The following is a 25723-nucleotide window of genomic DNA, read 5'->3' on the forward strand; positions in this document are numbered from 1 at the left end:
AATCAAATATACTCTATTAAAAATATTTAGGAACATTATTTATCAAAATATTGCTAAGTTCAATCAATTATTTCTAATTTACATTATAAAATGAACAAGTTAATTATATTTTGTAAAGTACAATTTAAATTCAAATATCAATTTTCTAGATTAAATCATACAAATCTCTATTATTTTTCTATCTCTGAAACTTTAATTCCAATTTATAAAATAATTAATTATAATAAAAATGGTACATAAATATTAATTGACGTAAACTTAAAGCATTTATAAAAATCAAACTAATCATTTCTAATAAATTAATTTCTAGGAGTTCAAATTAATAACATAATTCATTAAAAATAAAATTTATTTAAATTAAATTTTACAATTCTTTCTTATTTTTCAATTACCAAAATTATAATTTCAATCATACCAAATATCTAATAAAGTTTATATAAAAATTCTAATTAATTTAAACTTCAATTATCATGAAACTCCATTTAATTACCTTTAGTAAAATAATTTTCTTAAAATAAAATTATCAACAAATAAAATAAATCACAAATAACTATTTTATTTGATTTTCAAAAACTAGAGTTGTTACATTCTACCCACCTTAGAAAAATTTTCGCCCTCGAAAATTTCTAGAATAAAATAAGTTCAAACTGAAATCAAAGAGAGCAGAATATATGGACAGAAGTATAGGCATTGTCAAGGATGAATATTCAAGAATAATCAGATAAGCAAGTAGATTACAAGCAAGCAAAGATATACAAGAATGACAAGGTATGGTTGGGAAAGAATCAAACCACATTCTGAGGGGAAATTCAAACTAGAGAATTCCAATGAAAGCAGCGAAGAAAAAGAAAGCACGAGTTCATGTGGCATTAATAAATATTATATGTCGAATCAAAGCTAACTTCACAAACTCTAACGCTCCCAAACCCCGTGAATTGCATCACCTATCACTTCTATTTCGTCTATGATAACCCATTAGTGTTCCCATCTACGTAAATCATTAGTATTTAGTTGGCCAGACCTAATACCATGAAGTATGAAATGGTAACCTAACAGCATTAATCATCAGACAGTCATGCATAAAAAACACAAACTCTTGTTACCAGAACAAGTGACAAAGCATGAAAGACATTCAGAGTATGCAATGAAGCATAGTCAGTCCATTCCCAAGGCTCTAACAGGAACGAACTGCTCTGATACCATATTGTAACGACCCAACTTCCAATACGTCATGATCGTACCAAAAGTAAGGCATTACTGACCTGTTTTCCTTATTATCTATTTACTATTAAGCCTTTAGTTCGATATCGCGATTCAATTTTAGTAAAATTACCAGAAATTTTTGTTTTTGTTTATCAAAATCATATATCAAACATTTCAAGTAATAATAATCACATATTTATTAATAATAGTAATATTATACAAAAGAATTTAAATAAAATTCAGGTACAACTCCTATCCCTCTGCATAAAATAAAAACCTTAAGCAGTAAGGGCGAGGGAATTCTATGAAAGAATCTCAAGTCATGAACTTAACTCGTAAATAAATTCTAGAATTGCCCGCAGCTTCAAACTGAATCTTCATACCTGTGTCACTGAAAGGGTGGAAGATTTTGGGGTGAGAACAAACCACACGTTCTCAGTAGGGAATGGGAATGCCGTAAAAGTAATGATTAACATGCAAATAATTAACTTTGCTTAATAAACCATCTTTGTCAAACCCTTTGAAATACTTTTTAATATTACCTTAGATAAGTAATTACTTTCTTTAAATTCCTAAACCCAAAACAAATCTCAATTGAAAAACTTGTCATATTAAATATCTTTCAGCCACATAATTGATTCTCAGTCATAACAACAAATAGTAATCATTTTTATCCATTCAAAAAATACTAGCACAAGCAAGAAACTCAATTCAATAGACAAACAAATCACAATAAAACAAACAACACAACCGCAGAGAAGTAATACAAGCAAACACAACCAAAAGCAAATGCACAACCAATATGATGCATGTCTGTCCTAAGCAGGCCATGAGCTCACGTGTCGGTTTACACCCTGCAGCCCGACATTACCTAGGAACAAGTCCCAGATATGGCTTCCCTTTGTGTCCTTAGTGCATATGTGTCGGTGGTAAGAATACCACTCCTTCGTGACTACCGGCAGTCGGCGCAAAGCCCGACCCCATAATATACGCACAAGGGGAAACAGTGATCCTCAGTTCGTGGGCGTCCCCGAGATCATTTCACAAACGAAACAGAGATCTTCAGTTCGTGGGTTATACCCGAGATCAATACACAATAACATAGCGATCTTCAGTTCGTGGGTTATACCCGAGATCAATACACAGCAAACAATGATCTTCAGTTCATGGGCTATACCCGAGATCAACATACAACAATTCATGGGTTATTCCCGTAATCAATGATTATCAGTCCGTGGGTTTTTTCCCCATATAAAACAAATAACAATCTATAGGTTTCCCCGAGATCAATTATCATCCAGTTCGTGGGTACTTCCCGATTTTAACCAATTATCGATTCGTGGGCTTTTCCCCGTAGTTAAACAACTAACAGTTCGTGGGGCTTTTTCCGCCTTTTATCACTTTTCATTATCCTTTCTAAAACGCTACAATCCACATATCAATTCATCATTCTCTTTTTCCCTTTGAGTTCTTAACATTTTTCTTTAAATCTTTCTTAACTTTCTCAGGAATTTATCCATAAAAATCCTAACCATCAAACCAGTCATAATCTCTACTTTAGCAATCTTGACTCAAGCCAACTTTAAAGTTATTTTTCAGCTTAGTTCTCTATCAAAGACTCAAGAAAATCATTTATTTTAAATTCATTAAACACTTTTCAAAACATAACCTTTCATTAGAAGTAATCAAATAAAACTTTCTCAAGTTTACTAATTTTCCAAAGATTAAAATGTCATCTCTCTTTACAATTCAAATTCAAATATTATAAATTCGTCAAACTTCTAAACAGCAATCCTTTATTTTAAACCCAAAACATAATTCTTTTCATATTAATTCAATCTCAAAACATGGTTTCTTTCTTAAATAATTTATTTTGAAAGTATAAACCTTTTCTTGGTAAATCGACTTCAAAGTAGAATAATTCTTTTCTTAACTAAATAAAACTTAAATAACATCATTTTCCAAATCCAAATCTTCTAAAATAACTTTTCAAATAAAACCTCAGATTTTATAAAATTTCGGCAGCACCTCCCCTAAAACTCGGACTTAGCCACCCTTACGGGTTCCCTCTTTCTCCACAAATCACCATCCCTTTTCTCAACAATTTTCAAACAGGCAATTCTCAATCAATCAGACATTCACAATTCATAATAATTAACAAGTCAATCTTACTCCACAATTCCAACTAATCCATCAATCCAACTCCAATCTCATCAATTCATATTTACTTTTCACATATCATAGAATCCTTTCAAAATTAAACTTAATCAACTAGGAATCCCAAAAGAATCAGCCTTTCATAATTCAAAGTCATTTACTTGTTAACAAAGTAACTGTTTTAATTTAGAAATCATATTTCAAGAGAATAATTCGGTAATCAAACTTCAATCTTTTAACAGTTCTCATGCATAACTCTAATCACAAATCAACATTAACAAGCATCAAAACCAATCCCAACCAGTCACAAGTCAATTTCACAGCCATTCCAACATGTCAAATTACCATAATCAGCAGCAAATGCTTATTCTCAATAATCAAAATACAGCCACAACTTAAACCATCATCACAATAATCCCAAACCAAAAACAAATCCAACTCAGTTCATCAAATATCAACATGACAACCTTTCAACAGTTAACTCATCAAATTTCAATTTAACAAGTATTGTCAAATGAATCACCATTCACAACCATATTTCACCCAATTCAGCAATATCACACAAGATCAAAATTTTCAATAAAATCTGTCAAAATCAGGAAACCAATATCAGTCACAGCATTAACCAAAATTAACCTTGTCAAATTAATTACTCACAATAACAAAACCCAGTGACATTCTCAGCCATAACATAAACTCAATAAACTGATTGAAATATAAAATATTATCTTCATACCAAACTCAATTCAAATTTCACAACCTCAAACTGAGTTCATTTCAGTCAGTTAATCACACAAAATATTTATAAATTATTCGCAATTATTCACTAAACTTCATTGGCATTCATAAATTAAAATGATTAACTTTTAAAATAAATCCCCTACCTCGATTAGCCGGAATTCGATAATCAAACACAACACAGCCTTCTTTTATTTTTAATTCGTAGTGGCAACAACCTCCTTGAACCGAACTAACAGCAGTGGCATTTCTGATCACTTCTCAGCAGCAGCAGTGGCATGAACCAATCAATTCAGAACCAGAATAGCACTCTTGACAAGCACCAACGACCTCGGTGGCAGCTGTGGTGGTGCAGAGTAACTCACAGTGATAATTTTGTTTAATACAAACAGTCTCAATGACAGGCTTCACAGTAGAGACAAATTGGGCGACAAGGAAGACTCAAAAACAGGGTAAGCTTACCAAAATAGTAGTGGTTCTAATGGTGGTTTCCTGGGCAGCTCGAATGTTGGTTCTCGGTGGCGGAGGGCTCCGACAACTCGCAGAACCCAAAGGCAGAGACAGAACAGGGGATAAAAATGAGCACTGACATGGATGAATTGCTTCAGACCTCAGCAAGCTCCAACGACCTTCCCGGAGACAGCTACGGCGTCGCGGTGGTTTGGTGACGGCAGCGACTTCCATCAACGGCAGTAGCGGTGAAGAGACGTGGCGTTGATGACAGAAGACTTCTTCCTCCTCTGTTCGCGAGTTCCATCTCTCTGGCTTTGCTATAAGTGGCGGCGGCTGGCTCTGTGACGAGGATGACAGCGGCGCAGTGAGGGCGACGGCGACGGGAGGCACAGTGACGCCATCCTCCTCCTGCTCTTGTGTACCGGGTCGCATCAAGTAATAAAAACTCACGGGAGTGAGGTCGATCCCACAGGGATTGAAGGATTGAGCAATTTTAGCTTAGTGGTTAATTTAGTCAAGCGAATCAAGATTTGGTTGAGTGTTTTGTGATTTGAAGAAATTAAATTGCATGGAATTAAAGAGAACAGGGAATTAAAGTGCTGAATCTTAAAGAACAAGAAATTAAATGGCAGAAACTTAGAATGCAAGAAATGTAAATTGCGGAATCTTAAAGTGCAAGAAATGTAAACGGCTGGAATTGTAAAGGGAAGTGGGGATTGGATTTGCAGAATTTAAACAAGGAAAAGTAAATTGCATCAAACAGAAAAGTAAAAGAGTGTTTGGGTTGGATCGGATCTGAAGCAAAACAAGTAAATGAACATGAAAAGCAAAAACAGAATGTAAATTGGAATTTCAGATCTCAGGGGTCCAGAGACTAGAAAACCAGGTCTAGATCTCACTACCTTCCTTGATCCAACAAGAACAATTGCAAGGGAAAGGTAAATTGCAAAGAAAGTAGATGAAGAACAATTAACCCAAACTGAAATTCAATTAAGCAGTAAATAAACAGAGAGATCCAAGGATGAGATTGAAACAGAATTTCTTCAATTCTTCAACCCAAGATCCAAGACAATTGTAATAGAAATTGAAAGCAATAAAACTAAGAGGAAGAGAAGTGAATTCTCCTTCCCCAAGACTAAGAAATTAAAGATCACTCAATATCCAAAGCTCTCCGAAAACTATTATGAAAATTCAAAAGAGAAAGCTCCCCGAAGAACTTGAATTCTATCCTATTTATACACTTTCTTCAAATGATCTTCAAGCCTTGAGTTGGGCCTTTGCACTTGGTGGAATTGGGTTGAAAGAGGCCTTGGTTGATTGCTCTTGAAGTTTGGAGAAGAACCAAAGTGAACCAATTGAACCGGGTTGGAGTTTTGCAAAAGTTGGACCAAAAGTTGGAGCAAAAGTTAGGGTCTAACTTTTGGTCCAACTTTTCATATCAGCCAACATAACTTGCTGATACTCACGTTGGTGCAAAAGTTAGGGGTCTAACTTTTGTACCAACGTTGGCCTTCCTTGGTGCACTTGAGACGCCAACGTTAGCCCAAAAGTTAGGGGCTAACGTTGGCGCAAACTTTTGCTCTTCCCCTTGTAGTTTTCATGTGCCAACGTTAGCCTCAAAGTTAGGGGCTAACGTTGGCGCAAACTTTTGGTGCCTAGGGAGTGTTTTTCTCATGCCAATGTTAGCCTCAAAGTTAGGGGCTAACGTTGGCGCAAACTTTTGGTGCCCAGGGGTGATTTTCATGTGCCAACGTTAGCCTCAAAGTTAGGGGCTAACGTTGGCGCAAACTTTTGGTACCCAGGGAGTGATTTTCAAGTTCCAACGTTAGCCCAAAAGTTAGGGGCTAACGTTGGGGCTAACTTTTCACCCAAAAGTTTGTGCAAAAGTTTGAGGCTAACTTTAGGTCCAGCTTTTTGCTTCCTGGTTCAATTTCACTTATTCCATTGTCTTCTCTTTACTCCTAGCTATTCCTTCTTGCTTCAACCTTTCTCCAAGCTTTCTTCACCTATCATTAATCAACCAAACACATCAAAGCTATGCTTAAAATCATGAGATATTCATTCTTTCATAATATGTGACAATTATAGTATAAAACCTCATGAAATAGCATGAATTCATACATGGTTGATTCGATCAAAGGAAACATGAAAATCTACCTAATTGGCTTGCTTGTAGCTCAAGAAAGTGCATAATTCTAATGAAAACAAAAGAAAACGACTAGTTAAAATAGGCTAAGATGACTTAAAGCTTGCTTGTCCCCAAGCAAGAAAAGATTTATTGAGAAGAAAGAATTAAATGGAAGAGGATGTTCATGCTAGCAGAGTATTATTGATAGTTCATGGGATTTTGTGTGGATATGTAAATACTCACTTCTTATTGACTCCTAGGCCTAGAAAGTCTCCTTCAAGCTTCAAGTAACATACTGCTATGACCTCTCATTATTCCTTTATCCTTGGCTATTACTTTGTTTATAAGCTTTATTTGAGTGTCATGTGTAGCAAGTTCATTTCCTTTTCTTTATACTTGACACATTATTCACCATAGACACTTGGCTCACATTTCTTCTTAAAACATTGATGCCCAGCACCTCTTTGGGTTACTAAATGCCTTGTAGTTAGGTTGCTCTTGATAGTGGACTTTCAGCTGATGATCCCGAATTAGTTAACCCAAGTCACCGAGTGTTGATGCACTCCTAAGAGCTTACTAATCCAAGCAGATCCTAGTACAAAGACACCACGGGCATATATTTTAAAGTTCAAGCTATTGGTGTCCAACTTTGTTTCTTTTTGTTTCCTTTTGTTCTGCCACTTTTTGGCTATCTCTTTTCTTTCTTTATTTTTGTTTTTCTTTCTAACCAAGGAATTTTTTATTTATTTATTTGAGATTCATAGACAGTAGGCCACTCTTTACTTAGAAGGAGATATCCTGGCTCTTTATTCACTAAAAGTGAGCTATCATACAATCACACACATACCACCACTTACTTTTATTCTACTTCTATCTAACAGAGATCATCTTGCTTCACATTCAAACATTTCTTTTATTGAACTTAAAGATGCAGGGGACAAAACATGCTTCTTGTCAAGTGAAAGTAAACACACAAGCACACACAAAAACTAGCCTACTTATTTTGAAAGAAATTTGAATCTGTTTGAACTAAATGAACACTTTAACAAGACATCAATCAAAAGTATTTCTCAACAGCAAAAGTTAAGTATAGATACAACCTATTGGTTTGCATTTCTTTTGTTCTTCTTTCTGCTGTGCCCCTTTTTGAGTCTTGATGCATAGTATCTTCAATTGGTGGTTAACTCCCAGACTTAATTCCTTGCTACTTCTTCTGATTCAACAGGTTAACTCTGGGCAAACTTTTGTGTCCTTGCTAAAGGTTATGAAATTGAGACTAAACAAAAACACTTAAGTTGTTTGAATAATCTGTTTGATTGCTTGGAACTAGCAATGTGCAGGAAGTTAGAATGTAATTTTAAATAAAGTTTTGGTGGAACACCAAACTTAGCATCCTGCATTCTCCCTTCGATTGTTTTTGGTGTGCAACACCAAACTTAGTTTCTTGCAATACATAGCGGTTATCCAACACTCTTATTGAAAAAGTTATGAAAAGAAAACTACCTCAGGTTGGGTTGCCTCCCAACAAGCGCTCTTTTATTGTCACTAGCTTGACATCTTTCAATTCTTTTTAAGAGGGCTGTAGGTGTTGAACCTCTTTTTCCTTATCCCATTGTCCCCCCAAATACAGCTTTGCTCTGTGACTATTTGCTGTGAATTGATTCTTTGTTGCCTCATCTAGCAGTTCAATATTCCCATAGGGAAAAATCTTTGTCACCAAGTATGGGCCAGTCCACTTAGACTTCAGTTTGCCAGGGAAAATTTTAAGCTTCGAATTATACAGGAGCACTTGCTGTCCTGGCTTGAATTCCTTCTTTGTGATCTTCTTGTCATGCCACTTCTTAGCTCTCTCCTTGTATATCTTAGCACTTTCATAAGCTTCTAGTCTAAATTCATCCAACTCATTTAGTTGTAACAACCTTTTTTCTCCTGCAGCTCGTGGATCAAGGTTGAGGAGTTTAGTGGCCCAAAAAGCTCTGTGTTCAAGCTGTACAGGGAGGTGGCAGGATTTGCCATACAATAGCTGAAAAGGTGACTTGCCAATAGGAGTTTTAAAAACTGTCCTATATGCCCACAATGCATCCTCTAGCTTTCTAGCCCAATCTTTTCTTGTGATTCCCACTGTTTTCTCTAGGATCTTCTTTAATTCCCTATTTGCAAGTTCAGCTTGGCCGTTAGTCTGAGGATGGTAAGGTGTGGCTACTTTGTGAATTACTCCATATTTGTGGAGGAGTTTCTCCATCTGTTTGTTGCAAAAGTGACTACCACCATCACTAACAAGACCCTTGGGCACTCCATACCTAGTGAAAATGTGCTTTTTAAGGAATTGGAGGACAATCTGTGCATCACAGGTGGTTGTGGCTATGGCTTCCACCCACTTTGAGACATACTCCACTGCTACCAAGATGTATCTAAAAGAATAAGAAGGAGGAACAGGCCCCATGAAATCAATTCCCCATAGATCGAACAATTCTAATTCTAAGATAAAGCTTTGAGGCATCTCATTCCTTTTTGTTAATCCTCCTGCTCTCTGGCATTCATTACATTGATGTACATATTCTCTGGCATCCTTGAAGATAGTTGGCCAATAGAAGCCACTCTGCAGTATTTTTGCGGCTGTTTTTTCTGGGCCAAAGTGTCCACCATAAGCTGAACCATGACAATGCCACAAGATGTCCCTCACTTCACTTTCAGGAACACACCTTCTGATCACTCCATCAGAGCATCTCTTGAACAAGAAGGGTTCATCCCATGAAAATTTCCTTGCTTCATTGATTAACTTCTTCACTTGTTGCTTAGAGAACTCTTGCGGTATCTTCCTTCCCACTTTGTAATTTGCTATGTCAGCAAACCAAGGTGCTTGCTGGATCTGCAGAAGGTGCTCATCTGGGAAGCTTTCATTTATGGGCTGGGATGCTTTTTGACTTGTTTCATGTGGTAGCCTCGACAGATGATCAGCGACCTGATTTTCAGTGCCCTTCCTATCTCTTATCTCAATGTCAAATTCTTGTAGGAGTAGTATCCACCTGATGAGTCTTGGTTTAGCATCCTGCTTTGACATCAAATACTTAAGTGCAGCATGATCAGTGTAAACCACAACTTTGGATCCTATCAGATATGATCTAAACTTATCAAATGCATAGACTACAGCTAGCAACTCTTTTTCTGTTGTAGTGTAATTTCTTTGGGCCTCATTCAACACTTTACTTGCATAATATATGACATGATGCAAATTTCCCTTCTTTTGCCCAAGTACAGCACCAATTGCAAGGTCACTTGCATCACACATGAGTTCAAAAGGTAATTCCCAATCTGGAGGTGTGATGATTGGTGCTGTTGTGAGTCTATTTTTTAAAGTTTCAAAGGCATGCTGACAGTTTTCATCAAAAACAAAAGGGTTATCAAGCATTAACAGATTACTCAAAGGTTTGGCTATTTTTGAAAAGTCCTTGATAAACCTTCTGTAAAATCCGGCATGCCCCAAGAAACTTCTAACAGATTACACATTAATTGGTGGAGGGAGTTTTTCTATGATCTCAACCTTTGCCTTATCAACCTCTGTCCTTTTTCTTGAAACTTTATGGCCAAGAACAATCCCTTCGGGTACCATGAAATGGCATTTCTCCCAGTTTAAAACCAAATTAGTTTCTTGGCACCGTTTCAAGACAAGGGTTAAATGGTTTAGGCAAGCATTGAAATTATCACCAAAAACAGAGAAGTCATCCATGAAGACCTCTAGAAACTTTTCGACCATATCAGAGAAGATGGATAGCATACACCTTTGAAATGTGGCAGGGGCGTTGCAAAGCCCAAAGGGCATCCTTCGGTATGCAAAGACTCCAAATGGACATGTAAAGGCAGTCTTCTCTTGATCCTTGGGGTCCACCACGATTTGATTATACCCAGAATATCCATCCAAAAAGCAATAATATGCATGGCCGGCCAACCTTTCCAGCATTTGATCAATGAATAGGAGAGGGAAGTGGTCCTTTCTGGTCGCATCATTCAACCTTCTATAGTCTATGCACATCCTCCATCCAGTCACTGTTCTAGTAGGAATCAACTCATTCTTCTCATTAGTGATGATCGTCATTCCTCCTTTTTTTGGTACAACTTGAACCGGGCTCACCCATGGGCTGTCAGATATTGGGAAGATTATCCCTGCATTCCACAACTTCATTACTTCCTTTTGGACAACTTCCTTCATTGTGGGATTTAGTCTCCTTTGAGGTTGAACCACTGGTTTGGAATTATCTTCCAAGAGGATTTTATGCATACACACTGCAGGGCTGATACCTTTCAGGTCATCAATGGTCCATCCCAAAGCATCTTTGTGGGCTTTGAGTACATCAAGAAGTTCTCCCTCTTCCTTCTTTGTCAGGGATGAATTTATGATCACTGGGAAGCTTTTCGATGTGCCAAGGAATGCATATTTGAGATGGGTTGGTAAAGGTTTCAGTTCTTATTTTTGTACATCTTCTTTCTTGTCTTGTCTTTCATCTGGCTCAGTAGTGGTCTCAGTCACTTGTTCCTCTGTTGCCCCTTGATTTCCTTCTTGCTCTTGAAGATTTTCTTCCAATATTTCTTCCACCAAACTGTCTATCATATCCACTCTTACGTAATCCTCTTGCTCAGGAATGTATTGCATTGATTTGAACACATTTATGACCATTTGTTCATTATGGACCCTGAAGATCATTTCTCCTTTTTCTACATCAATGATGGCCCTTGCTGTGTGTAGAAATGGCCTTCCCAGAATGATTGAGTCGTTTCCTTCTTCTTCAGTATCCAAAATTACAAAATCTGCTGGGAAAATAAACTCCCCAACCTTCACTAACAGATTCTCTACAATTCCACTGGGTGTCTTGATTGATCTGTCAGCCATGACTAGTGACATCCTGGTGGGTTTAAGCTCTTCTATTGCAAGTTTTCTCATCATTGAGAGAGGCATTAAATTGATGCTGGCACCCAGGTCACAAAGAGCCTTGTTGAGAATTATCTTGCCAATAGTGCATGAGACTACAAAGCTTCCCGGATCCTTAAGTTTTGGTGGAATACCCCGTTGAATTACAGCACTGCATTCCTCGGTGAGTAATACGGTTTCCTTCTCAAGCCAACTTCTTTTCTTGTTGATAAGATCCTTCAGAAACTTGGAATATAGAGGCATTTGCTCAAGTGCTTCAGCCAAGGGAATATTGATTTCCAGCTTCTTAAAAATCTCAAGGAATTTGTGAAAATGCTGGTCTTTAACCTCTTTGTTGAACCTCTGGGGATAAGGCAGTGGAGGTGTGATGCTCTTTCCTATTTGCTGCTGTCCCTGAGCCACTTTCTTTGAGCTATGTAGCTGGTTGTCCTTCTCTTTAAGTTTCTCAGTGCTTTTGTTTGGCATCACAACTTGCTCCTTAGCTTCATCGTCCTTTGCTTGCTTCTCATCCTCTGTTGGTTCTTTGATGTTCTCTGCTTGTTTTTTTGTAGTGTCATTGTTGCTTATCAATGTTCTCCCACTCCTTAATTGTATTGCCTTGCACTCCTCCTTGGGATTTGGGATTGTGTCACTGGGCAGTGAGTTTGAAGGTCTCTCAACAGATACTTGCTTGGAGAGTTGCCCAATCTGCCTCTCTAGGCTCTTTAATGATGCTTCATGGTTTTTGTTTGTTATTTCCTGGTGTTTCATCATTTTCTCTATCAAGGTCTCTAAGTTGGTGAGTCTTTGAGGTTCAGGTGGTGCTTGTGGTGGGTTGTGAGATGTGGGTGGTGGATGATAGGCATTTTGGTTGGTGGAATGGTTGTTGGATTGGTACTGGTTGAGATTAGGGTAGTTGTTTTGAGGTTTTCTGTATGTGTTTTGGTTAGTCTGCTGCTGGTTGTAGTTTTGGTTGTTTCTTGGGTTGTTTTGATTTGAGTTCCTCTGCCATGGGTGTTGGTTTTGGTTGTGAGTGTCTTCCCATCTGAGGTTGGGGTGATTTTTCCATGAGGGGTTGTAGGTATCACCATAGAATTCATTTGGATTTGAATGCATGTACTGGACTTGTTCCTGCTGTTGCTCCTCTTGGATTTCTTCATTTTGCCCCCATGTGGCTGATGGTTGGCTGGTGTTAACTGCTGCAACTTGGAGGCCATCAATCCTCTTGGTCATTTGCTCAAATTGTTGTTGAATTTGCTACTGCATTAATTTGTTTTGAGCCAGGATTGAATCCAATCCTTCTAGTTCCATTACTCCTCTCCTTTGTGATGGTTGGCGGCCTCTTTGATGAGCAAAGAAATATTGGTTGTTGGCCACCATATCAATGAGTTCTTGAGCCTCCTCTGCAGTTTTCATGAGTTGCAAGAAACCTCTAGCTGAATGATCTAAAGCTTCCTGGGATTTCAGTGTTAAGCCTTCATAGAAGTTCTGCAGCTTCTCCCACTCATTAAACATGGCAGGGGGACATTTCCTGATTAGAGCCTTGTACCTCTCCCATGCCTCATAGATGAGTTCAGCCTCCATTTGTGTAAATGTTTGTACCTCAGCCTTCAACCTTATAATCCTCTGAGGTGGGTAAAACTTGGCAAGAAACTTGGTTACCAAATCATCCCAGTTGTTGATGCTGTCCCTTGGAAAAGAATCCAACCATTGAGTGGCCTTGTCCCTGAGAGAAAATGGGAATAGCATCAGCTTGTAACTGTCAGGAGGCACACCATTAGTTTTGACAGTGCTGCATATCCTCAAGAAGGTGGATAAGTGTTGGTGCGGGTCTTCAAGTGGTCCTCCACCAAAAGAACAATTGTTCTGAACCAAAGTGATGAGTTGTGGCTTGAGTTCAAAATTGTTAGCATTGATATTTGGAGCCAAGATGCTGCTCCCACAATGTCTAGGATTTGCAAAGGTATAGGAAGCCAAAACTCTCCTCTGGGGTGGGTTGTCATTGTTGTTGTCTGCTCCACCTGGTGGATTGGTTGAATGTTCCTCCATCTCTTGGAACTCTTCGTCTGATTCCTCTTCTCCAACAATATTTTTCCCTCTTTCAGCTCTTCTTAACCTCCTGAGAGTTCTTTCGTCTTGTTCATGAAAATTGGGTGTGGTTCTTCTTGTACCGGACATACAAGCAGAGCATGAGAAATGCACAAAACCAGTGACACTTCAATCTACTGCTAGATTGAAGTGTTAGTTAGTTTAAGCAAAAAATCAAACAGTTAGTGGGTTAATCAAAATTAAAGAAAAAATGCTTGATCTAGATCACCACCTCACTTAATCATTGTCAATCTAATCAATCCCCGGCAACGGCGCCAAAAACTTGATGAGTATTTTGGTGGAAAAATGAATTTCTCCCAAAACACACAAATCTAACCGGCAAGTGTACCGGGTCGCATCAAGTAATAAAAACTCACGGGAGTGAGGTCGATCCCACAGGGATTGAAGGATTGAGCAATTTTAGCTTAGTGGTTAATTTAGTCAAGCGAATCAAGATTTGGTTGAGTGTTTTGTGATTTGAAGAAATTAAATTGCATGGAATTAAAGAGAACAGGGAATTAAAGTGCTGAATCTTAAAGAACAAGAAATTATATGGCAGAAACTTAGAATGCAAGAAATGTAAATTGCGGAATCTTAAAGTGCAAGAAATGTAAACGGCTGGAATTGTAAAGGGAAGTGGGGATTGGATTTGCAGAATTTAAACAAGGAAAAGTAAATTGCATCAAACAGAAAAGTAAAAGAGTGTTTGGGTTGGATCGGATCTGAAGCAAAACAAGTAAATGAACATGAAAAGCAAAAACAGAATGTAAATTGGAATTTCAGATCTCAGGGGTCCAGAGACTAGAAAACCAGGTCTAGATCTCACTACCTTCCTTGATCCAACAAGAACAATTGCAAGGGAAAAGTAAATTGCAAAGAAAGTAGATGAAGAACAATTAACCCAAACTGAAATTCAATTAAGCAGTAAATAAACAGAGAGATCCAAGGATGAGATTGAAACAGAATTTCTTCAATTCTTCAACCCAAGATCCAAGACAATTGTAATAGAAATTGAAAGCAATAAAACTAAGAGGAAGAGAAGTGAATTCTCCTTCCCCAAGACTAAGAAATTAAAGATCACTCAATATCCAAAGCTCTCCGAAAACTATTATGAAAATTCAAAAGAGAAAGCTCCCCGAAGAACTTGAATTCTATCCTATTTATACACTTTCTTCAAATGATCTTCAAGCCTTGAGTTGGGCCTTTGCACTTGGTGGAATTGGGTTGAAAGAGGCCTTGGTTGATTGCTCTTGAAGTTTGGAGAAGAACCAAAGTGAACCAATTGAACCGGGTTGGAATTTTGCAAAAGTTGGACCAAAAGTTGGAGCAAAAGTTAGGGTCTAACTTTTGGTCCAACTTTTCATATCAGCCAACATAACTTGCTGATACTCACGTTGGTGCAAAAGTTAGGGGTCTAACTTTTGTACCAACGTTGGCCTTCCTTGGTGCACTTGAGACGCCAACGTTAGCCCAAAAGTTAGGGGCTAACGTTGGCGCAAACTTTTGCTCTTCCCCTTGTAGTTTTCATGTGCCAACGTTAGCCTCAAAGTTAGGGGCTAACGTTGGCGCAAACTTTTGGTGCCTAGGGAGTGTTTTTCTCATGCCAATGTTAGCCTCAAAGTTAGGGGCTAACGTTGGCGCAAACTTTTGGTGCCCAGGGGTGATTTTCATGTGCCAACGTTAGCCTCAAAGTTAGGGGCTAACGTTGGCGCAAACTTTTGGTACCCAGGGAGTGATTTTCAAGTTCCAACGTTAGCCCAAAAGTTAGGGGCTAACGTTGGGGCTAACTTTTCACCCAAAAGTTTGTGCAAAAGTTTGAGGCTAACTTTAGGTCCAACTTTTTGCTTCCTGGTTCAATTTCACTTATTCCATTGTCTTCTCTTTACTCCTAGCTATTCCTTCTTGCTTCAACCTTTCTCTAAGCTTTCTTCACCTATCATTAATCAACCAAACACATCAAAGCTATGCTTAAAATCATGAGATATTCATTCTTTCATAATATGTGACAATTATAGTATAAAACCTCATGAAATAGCATGAATTCATACATGGTTGATTCGATCAAAGGAAACATGAAAATCTACCTAATTGGCTTGCTTGTAGTTCAAGAAAGTGCATAATTCTAATGAAAACAAAAGAAAACGACTAGTTAAAATAGGCTAAGATGACTTAAAGCTTGCTTGTCCCCAAGCAAGAAAAGATTTATTGAGAAGAAAGAATTAAATGGAAGAGGATGTTCATGCTAGCAGAGTATTATTGATAGTTCATGGGATTTTGTGTGGATATGTAAATACTCACTTCTTATTGACTCCTAGGCCTAGAAAGTCTCCTTCAAGCTTCAAGTAACATACTGCTTTGACCTCTCATTATTCCTTTATCCTTGGCTATTACTTTGTTTATAAGCTTTATTTGAGTGTCATGTGTAGCAAGTTCATTTCCTTTTCTTTATACTTGACACATTATTCACCATAGACACTTGGCTCACATTTCTTCTTAAAACATTGATGCCCAGCACCTCTTTGGGTTACTAAATGCCTTGTAGTTAGGTTGCTCTTGATAGTGGACTTTCAGCTGATGATCCCGAATTAGTTAACCCAAGTCACCGAGTGTTGATGCACTCCTAAGAGCTTACTAATCCAAGCAGATCCTAGTACAAAGACACCACGGGCATATATTTTAAAGTTCAAGCTATTGGTGTCCAACTTTGTTTCTTTTTGTTTCCTTTTGTTCTGCCACTTTTTGGCTATCTCTTTTCTTTCTTTATTTTTGTTTTTCTTTCTAACCAAGGAATTTTTTATTTATTTATTTGAGATTCATAGACAGTAGGCCACTCTTTACTTAGAAGGAGATATCCTGGCTCTTTATTCACTAAAAGTGAGCTATCATACAATCACACACATACCACCACTTACTTTTATTCTACTTCTATCTAACAGAGATCATCTTGCTTCACATTCAAACATTTCTTTTATTGAACTTAAAGATGCAGGGGACAAAACATGCTTCTTGTCAAGTGAAAGTAAACACACAAGCACACACAAAAACTAGCCTACTTATTTTGAAAGAAATTTGAATCTGTTTGAACTAAATGAACACTTTAACAAGACATCAATCAAAAGTATTTCTCAACAGCAAAAGTTAAGTATAGATACAACCTATTGGTTTGCATTTCTTTTGTTCTTCTTTCTGCTGTGCCCCTTTTTGAGTCTTGATGCATAGTATCTTCAATTGGTGGTTAACTCCCAGACTTAATTCCTTGCTACTTCTTCTGATTCAACAGGTTAACTCTGGGCAAACTTTTGTGTCCTTGCTAAAGGTTATGAAATTGAGACTAAACAAAAACACTTAAGTTGTTTGAATAATCTGTTTGATTGCTTGGAACTAGCAATGTGCAGGAAGTTAGAATGTAATTTTAAATACAGTTTTGGTGGAACACCAAACTTAGCATCCTGCATTCTCCCTTCGATTGTTTTTGGTGTGCAACACCAAACTTAGCTTCTTGCAATACATAGCGGTTATCCAACACTCTTATTGACGGCAGTGACGCGGGTAGCAGCTCGCGGGGCTGATGACAGCGACGGCGCAGAAACGACGGCTTTAGCAAGGCGGCTGGACGACTCTCTCTCTCTCCGCGGTTCCGTTTCCGACGACGGCTCAGCAGCAATGACCGGTGGTGATACCCGATGGAGGTGACGACGGCGTCTCCCTCCTCTCCGATTCCAAGCCCTCTATTCTCCCTTTTTCATTTCTCTGTTTCTTCTTTTTTTGTTTATGCATGTTGTGTTTAGGAAGGGGGTGGGGTACGGCTGAGGGATGGTGAGGGTGGAAGGGTTAGGGTTTGAAATTAGGAATTAGGGTTTCTGATTCAATTTGAGAATTTGGGGTTAGAAATTAGGATTTTATAAAAGAATATGGATAGTTATGAATAGATATTTTGATAAAATTGAATAGTAGAGTAATTTTAGAATCAAATATACTCTATTAAAAATATTTAGGAACATTATTTATCAACATATTGCTAAGTTCAATCAATTATTTCTAATTTACATTATAAAATGAACAAGTTAATTATATTTTGTAAAGTACAATTTAAATTCAAATATCAATTTTCTAGATTAAATCATACAAATCTCTATTATTTTTCTATCTCTGAAACTTTAATTCCAATTTATAAAATAATTAATTATAATAAAAATGGTACATAAATATTAATTGACGTAAACTTAAAGCATTTATAAAAATCAAACTAATCATTTCTAATAAATTAATTTCTAGGAGTTCAAATTAATAACATAATTCATTAAAAATAAAATTTATTTAAATTAAATTTTACAATTCTTTCTTATTTTTCAATTACCAAAATTATAATTTCAATCATACCAAATATCTAATAAAGTTTATATAAAAATTCTAATTAATTTAAACTTCAATTATCATGAAACTCCATTTAATTACCTTTAGTAAAATAATTTTCTTAAAATAAAATTATCAACAAATAAAATAAATCACAAATAACTATTTTATTTGATTTTCAAAAACTAGAGTTGTTACATTCTACCCACCTTAGAAAAATTTTCGCCCTCGAAAATTTCTAGAATAAAATAAGTTCAAACTGAAATCAAAGAGAGCAGAATATATGGACAGAAGTATAGGCATTGTCAAGGATGAATATTCAAGAATAATCAGATAAGCAAGTAGATTACAAGCAAGCAAAGATATACAAGAATGACAAGGTATGGTTGGGAAAGAATCAAACCACATTCTTAGGGGAAATTCAAACTAGAGAATTCCAATGAAAGCAGCGAAGAAAAAGAAAGCACGAGTTCATGTGGCACGAATAAAGATTATATGTGGAATCAAGGCTAACTTCACAAACTCTAACGCTCCTAAACCCCGTGAATCGCATTACCTATCACTTCTATTTCATCTATGATAACCCATTAGTGTTCCCATCTATGTAAATCATTAGTATTAAGTTGGCCAGACCTAATACCATGAAGTATGAAATGGTAACCTAACAGCATTAATCATCAGAAAGTCATGCATATAAAACACAAACTCTTGTTACCAGAACAAGTCACAAAGCATGACAGACATTCAGAGTATTCAATGAAGCATAGTCAGTCAATTCCCAAGGCTCTAACAGGAACGAACTGCTCTGATACCATATTGTAACGACCCAACTTCCAATACGTCATGATCGTACCAAAAGTAAGGCGTTACTGACCTGTTTTCCTTATTATCTATTTACTATTAAGCCTTTAGTTCGATATCGCGATTCAATTTTAGTAAAATTACCAGAAATTTTTGTTTTTGTTTATCAAAATCATATATCAAACATTTCAAGTAATAATAATCACATATTTATTAATAATAGTAATATTATACAAAAGAATTTAAATAAAATTCAGGTACAACTCCTATCCCTCTGCATAAAATAAAAACCTTAAGCAGTAAGGGCGAGGGAATTCTATGAAAGAATCTCAATTCATGAACTTAACTCGTAAATAAATTCTAGAATCGCCCGCAGCTTCAAACTGAATCTTCGTACCTGTGTCACTGAAAGGGTGGAAGATTTTGGGGTGAGAACAAACCACACGTTCTCAGTAGGGAATGGGAATGCCGTAAAAGTAATGATTAACATGCAAATAATTAACTTTGCTTAATAAACCATCTTTGTCAAACCCTTTGAAATACTTTTTAATCTTACCTTAGATAAGTAATTACTTTCTTTAAATTCCTAAACCCAAAACAAATCTCAATTGAAAAACTTGTCATATTAAATATCTTTCAGCCACATAATTGATTCTCAGTCATAACAACAGATAGTAATCATTTTTATCCATTCACAAAATACTAGCACAAGCAAGAAACTCAATTCAATAGACAAACAAATCACAATAAAACAAACAACACAATCGCAGAGAAGTAATACAAGCAAACACAACCAAAAGCAAATGGACAACCAATATGATGCATGTCTGTCCTAAGCAGGCCATGAGCTCACGTGTCGGTTTACACCCTGCAGCCTGACATTACCTAGGAGCAAGTCCCAGATATGGCTTCCCTTTGTGTCCTTAGTGCATATGTGTCGGTGGTAAGAATACCACTCCTTCGTGACTACCGGCAGTCGGCGCAAAGCCCGACCCCATAATATACGCACAAGGGGAAACAGTGATCCTCAGTTCGTGGGCGTCCCCGAGATCATTTCACAAAGAAAACAGAGATCTTCAGTTCGTGGGTTATACCCGAGATCAATACACAATAACATAGTGATCTTCAGTTCGTGGGTTATACCCGAGATCAATACACAGCAAACAATGATCTTCAGTTCATGGGCTATACCCGAGATCAACATACAACAATTCATGGGTTATTCCCGTAATCAATGATTATCAGTCCGTGGGTTTTTCCCGCATATAAAACAAATAACAATCTATAGGTTTCCCCAAGATCAATGATCATCCAGTTCGTGGTTACTTCCCGATTTAAACCAATTATCAATTCGTGGGCTTTTTCCCGTAGTTAAACAACTAACAGTTCATGGGGCTTTTTCTGCCTTTTATCACTTTTCATTATCCTTTCTAAAATGCTACAATCCACATATCAATTCATCATTCTCTTTTTCCCTTTGAGTTCTTAACATCTTTCTCTAAACCTTTCTTAACTTTCTCAGGCAATTATCCATAAAAATCTTAACCATCAAACCAGTCATAATCTCTACTTTAGCAATCTTGACTCAAGCCAACTTTAAAACTATTTTTCAGCTTAGTTCTCTATCAAAGACTCAAGAAAATCATTTATTTTAAATTCATTAAACACTTTTCAAAACATAACCTTTCATTAGAAGCAATCAAGTAAAACTTTCTCAAGTTTACTAATTTTCCAAAGATTCAAAAATCATCTCTCTTTACTATTCAAATTCAAATATTATAAATTCATCAAACTTCTAAACAGCAATCCTTTATTTTAAACCCAAAACATAATTCTTTTCATATTAATTCAATCTCAAAACATGGTTTCTTTCTTAAATAATTTATTTTGAAAGTATAAACCTTTTCTTGGTAAATCGACTTCAAAGTAGAATAATTCTTTTCTTAACTAAATAAAACTTAAATAATATCATTTTCCAAATCCAAATCTTCTAAAATAACTTTTCAAATAAAACCTCAGATTTTATAAAATTTCGGCAGCACCTCCCCTAAAACTCGGACTTAGCCACCCTTACGGGTTCCCTCTTTCTCCACAAATCACCAGCCCTTTTCTCAACAATTTTCAAACGGGCAATTCTCAATCAATCAGACATTCACAATTCATAATAATTAGCAAGTCAATCTTACTCCATAATTCCAACTAATCCATCAATCCAACTCCAATCTCATCAATTCATATTTACTTTTCACATATCATAGAATCCTTTCAAAATTAAACTTAATCAACTAGTAATCCCAAAAGAATCAGCCTTTCCTAATTCAAAGTCATTTACTTGTTAACAAAGTAACTGTTTTAATTTAGAAATCATATTTCAAGAGAATAATTCGGTAATCAAACTTCAATCTTTTAACAGTTCTCAAGCATAACTCTAATCACAAATCAACATTAACAAGCATCAAAACCAATCCCAACCAGTCACAAGTCAATTTCACAGCCATTCCAACATGTCAAATTACCATAATCAGCAGCAAACGCTTATTCTCAATAATCAAAATACAGCCACAACTTAAACCATCATCACAATAATCCCAAACCAAACACAAATCCAACTCAGTTCATCAAATATCAACACGACAACCTTTCAACAGTTAACTCATCAAATTTCAATTTAACAAGTATTGTCAAATGAATCACCATTCACAACCACATTTCACCCAATTCAGCAATATCACACAAGATCAGAATTTTCAATAAAATCTATCAAAATCAGGAAACCAATATCAGTCACAGCATTAACCAAAATTAACCTTGTCAAATTAATTACTCACAATAACAAAACCCAGTGACATTCTCAGCCATAACCTAAACTCAATAAACTGATTGAAATACTAAAACATTATCTTAATACCAAACTCAATTCAAATTTCACAACCTCAAACTGAGTTCATTTCAGTCAGTTAATCACACAAAATATTTATAAATTATTCGCAATTATTCACTAAACTTCATTGGCATTCATAAATTAAAATGATTAACTTTAAAATAAATCCCCTACCTCGATTAGCCGGAATTCGATAATCAAACACAACACAGCCTTCTTTTATTTTTAATTCGCAGTGGCAACAACCTCCTTGAACCGAACTAACAGCAGTGGCATTTCTGATCACTTCTCAGCAACAGCAGTGGCATGAACTAATCAATTCAGAACCAGAATAGCACTCTTGACAAGCACCAACGACCTCGGTGGCAGCTGCGGCGGTGCAGAGTAACTCATAGTTATAATTTTGTTTAATACAAACAGTCTCAATGACAGGCTTCACAGTAGAGACAAATTGGGCGACAAGGAAGACTCAAAAACAGGGTAAGCTTACCAAAATAGTAGTGGTTCTAATGGTGGTTTCCTGGGCAGCTCGAATGTTGGTTCCCGGTGGCGGAGGGCTCCGACAACTCGCAGAACCCAAAGGCAGAGACAGAACAGGGGATAAAAATGAGCACTGACATGGATGAATTGCTTCAGACCTCAGCAAGCTCCAACGACCTTCCCGGAGACAGCTACGGCGGCGCAGTGGTTTGGCGACGGCAGCGACTTCCATCAACGGCAGTAGCGGTGAAGAGACGTGGCGTTGATGACAGAAGACTTCTTCCTCCTCTGTTCGTGAGTTCCATCTCTCTGGCTTTGCTATAAGTGGCGGCGGCTGGCTCTGTGACGAGGACGACGGCAGCGCAGTGAGGGCGACGGCGACGGGAGGCACAGCGACGCCTTGCTCCTCCTGCTCTTGGCTCGGGCTCGTCTCCCTCCTCTGGCTCCTTCTGCGAACGTCCTCTCCTCGTGAAATGGCGGCAGCGTCGCGGAGCTTCGACGGCAGTGACGCGGGTAGCAGCTCGCGGGGCTGACGACGGCGACGGCGCAGAAATGACGGCTTTAGCAAGGCGGCTAGACGGCTCTCTCTCTCTACGCGGTTCCGTTTCTGACGACGGCTCAGCAGCAATGACCGGTGGCGACACCCGACGGAGGTGACGACGGCGTCTCCCTCCTCTCCGATTCCAAGCCCTCTATTCTCCCTTTTTCATTTCTCTGTTTCTTCTTTTTTTTTTTGTTTATGCGTGTTGTGTTTAGGAAGGGGGTGGGGTACGGCTGAGGGATGGTGAGGGTGGAAGGGTTAGGGTTTGAAATTAGGAATTAGGGTTTCTGATTCAATTTGAGAATTTGGGGTTAGAAATTAGGATTTTATAAAAGAATATGGATAGTTATGAATAGATATTTTGATAAAATTGAATAGTAGAGTAATTTTAGAATCAAATATACTCTATTAAAAATATTTAGGAACATTATTTATCAAAAAAATTGCTAAGTTCAATCAATTATTTCTAATTTACATTATAAAATGAACAAGTTAATTATATTTTGTAAAGTACAATTTAAATTCAAATATCAATTTTCTAGATTAAATCATACAAATATCTATTATTTTTCTATCTCTGAAACTTTAATTCCAATTTATAAAATAATTAATTATAATAAAATGGTACATAAATATTAATTGACGTAAACTTAAAGCATTTATAAAAATCAAACTAATCATTTCTAATAAATTAATTTCTAGGAGTTCAAATTAATAACATAATTCATTAAAAATAAAATTTATTTAAATTAAATTTTACAATTCTTTCTTATTTTTCAATTACCAAAATTATAATTTCAATCATACCAAATATCTAATAAAGTTTATATAAAAATTCTAATTAATTTAAACTTCAATTATCATGAAACTCCATTTAATTACCTTTAGTAAAATAATTTTCTTAAAATAAAATTATCAACAAATAAAATAAATCACAAATAACTATTTTATTTGATTTTCAAAAACTAGAGTTGTTACATTCTACCCACCTTAGAAAAATTTTCGCCCTCGAAAATTTCTAGAATAAAATAAGTTCAAACTGAAATCAAAGAGAGCAGAATATATGGACAGAAGTATAGGCATTGTCAAGGATGAATATTCAAGAATAATCAGATAAGCAAGTAGATTACAAGCAAGCAAAGATATACAAGAATGACAAGGTATGGTTGGGAAAGAATCAAACCACATTCTTAGGGGAAATTCAAACTAGAGAATTCCAATGAAAGCAGCGAAGAAAAAGAAAGCACGAGTTCATGTGGCACGAATAAAGATTATATGTGGAATCAAGGCTAACTTCACAAACTCTAACGCTCCTAAACCCCGTGAATCGCATTACCTATCACTTCTATTTCATCTATGATAACCCATTAGTGTTCCCATCTATGTAAATCATTAGTATTAAGTTGGCCAGACCTAATACCATGAAGTATGAAATGGTAACCTAACAGCATTAATCATCAGAAAGTCATGCATATAAAACACAAACTCTTGTTACCAGAACAAGTCACAAAGCATGACAGACATTCAGAGTATTCAATGAAGCATAGTCAGTCAATTCCCAAGGCTCTAACAGGAACGAACTGCTCTGATACCATATTGTAACGACCCAACTTCCAATACGTCATGATCGTACCAAAAGTAAGGCGTTACTAACCTGTTTTCCTTATTATCTATTTACTATTAAGCCTTTAGTTCGATATCGCGATTCAATTTTAGTAAAATTACCAGAAATTTTTGTTTTTGTTTATCAAAATCATATATCAAACATTTCAAGTAATAATAATCACATATTTATTAATAATAGTAATATTATACAAAAGAATTTAAATAAAATTCAGGTACAACTCCTATCCCTCTGCATAAAATAAAAACCTTAAGCAGTAAGGGCAAGGGAATTCTATGAAAGATTCTCAAGTCATGAACTTAACTCGTAAATAAATTCTAGAATCGCCCGCAGCTTCAAACTGAATCTTCGTACCTGTGTCACTGAAAGGGTGGAAGATTTTGGGGTGAGAACAAACCACACGTTCTCAGTACGGAATGGGAATGCCGTAAAAGTAATGATTAACATGCAAATAATTAACTTTGCTTAATAAACCATCTTTGTCAAACCCTTTGAAATACTTTTTAATCTTACCTTAGATAAGTAATTACTTTCTTTAAATTCCTAAACCCAAAACAAATCTCAATTGAAAAACTTATCATATTGAATAACTTTCAGCCACATAATTGATTCTCAGTCATAACAACAGATAGTAATCATTTTTATCCATTCACAAAATACTAGCACAAGCAAGAAACTCAATTCAATAGACAAACAAATCACAATAAAACAAACAACACAATCGCAGAGAAGTAATACAAGCAAACACAACCAAAAGCAAATGCACAACCAATATGATGCATGTCTGTCCTAAGCAGGCCATGAGCTCACGTGTCGGTTTACACCCTGCAGCCCGACATTACCTAGGAACAAGTCCCAGATATGGCTTGCCTTTGTGTCCTTAGTGCATATGTGTCGGTGGTAAGAATACCACTCCTTCGTGACTACCGGCAGTCGGCGCAAAGCCCAACCCCATAATATACGCACAAGGGGAAACAGTGATCCTCAGTTCGTGGGCGTCCCCGAAATCATTTCACAAACAAAACAGAGATCTTCAGTTCGTGGGTTATACCCAAGATCAATACACAATAACATAGCGATCTTTAGTTCGTGGGTTATACCCGAGATCAATACACAGCAAACAATGATCTTCAGTTCATGGGTTATACCCAAGATCAACATACAACAATTCATGGGTTATTCCCGTAATCAATGATTATCAGTCCGTGGGTTTTTCCCGCATATAAAACAAATAACAATCTATAGGTTTCCCCGAGATCAATGATCATCCAGTTCGTGGGTACTTCCCGATTTTAACCAATTATCAATTCATGGGCTTTTCCGCGTAGTTAAACAACTAACAGTTCGTGGGGCTTTTTCCGCCTTTTATCACT

Source organism: Arachis ipaensis, chromosome B1, assembly GCF_059453495.1.
Source record: "Arachis ipaensis isolate K30076 ecotype BB chromosome B1, ASM5945349v1, whole genome shotgun sequence".
NCBI classification, from domain to species: Eukaryota; Viridiplantae; Streptophyta; class Magnoliopsida; order Fabales; family Fabaceae; genus Arachis; species Arachis ipaensis.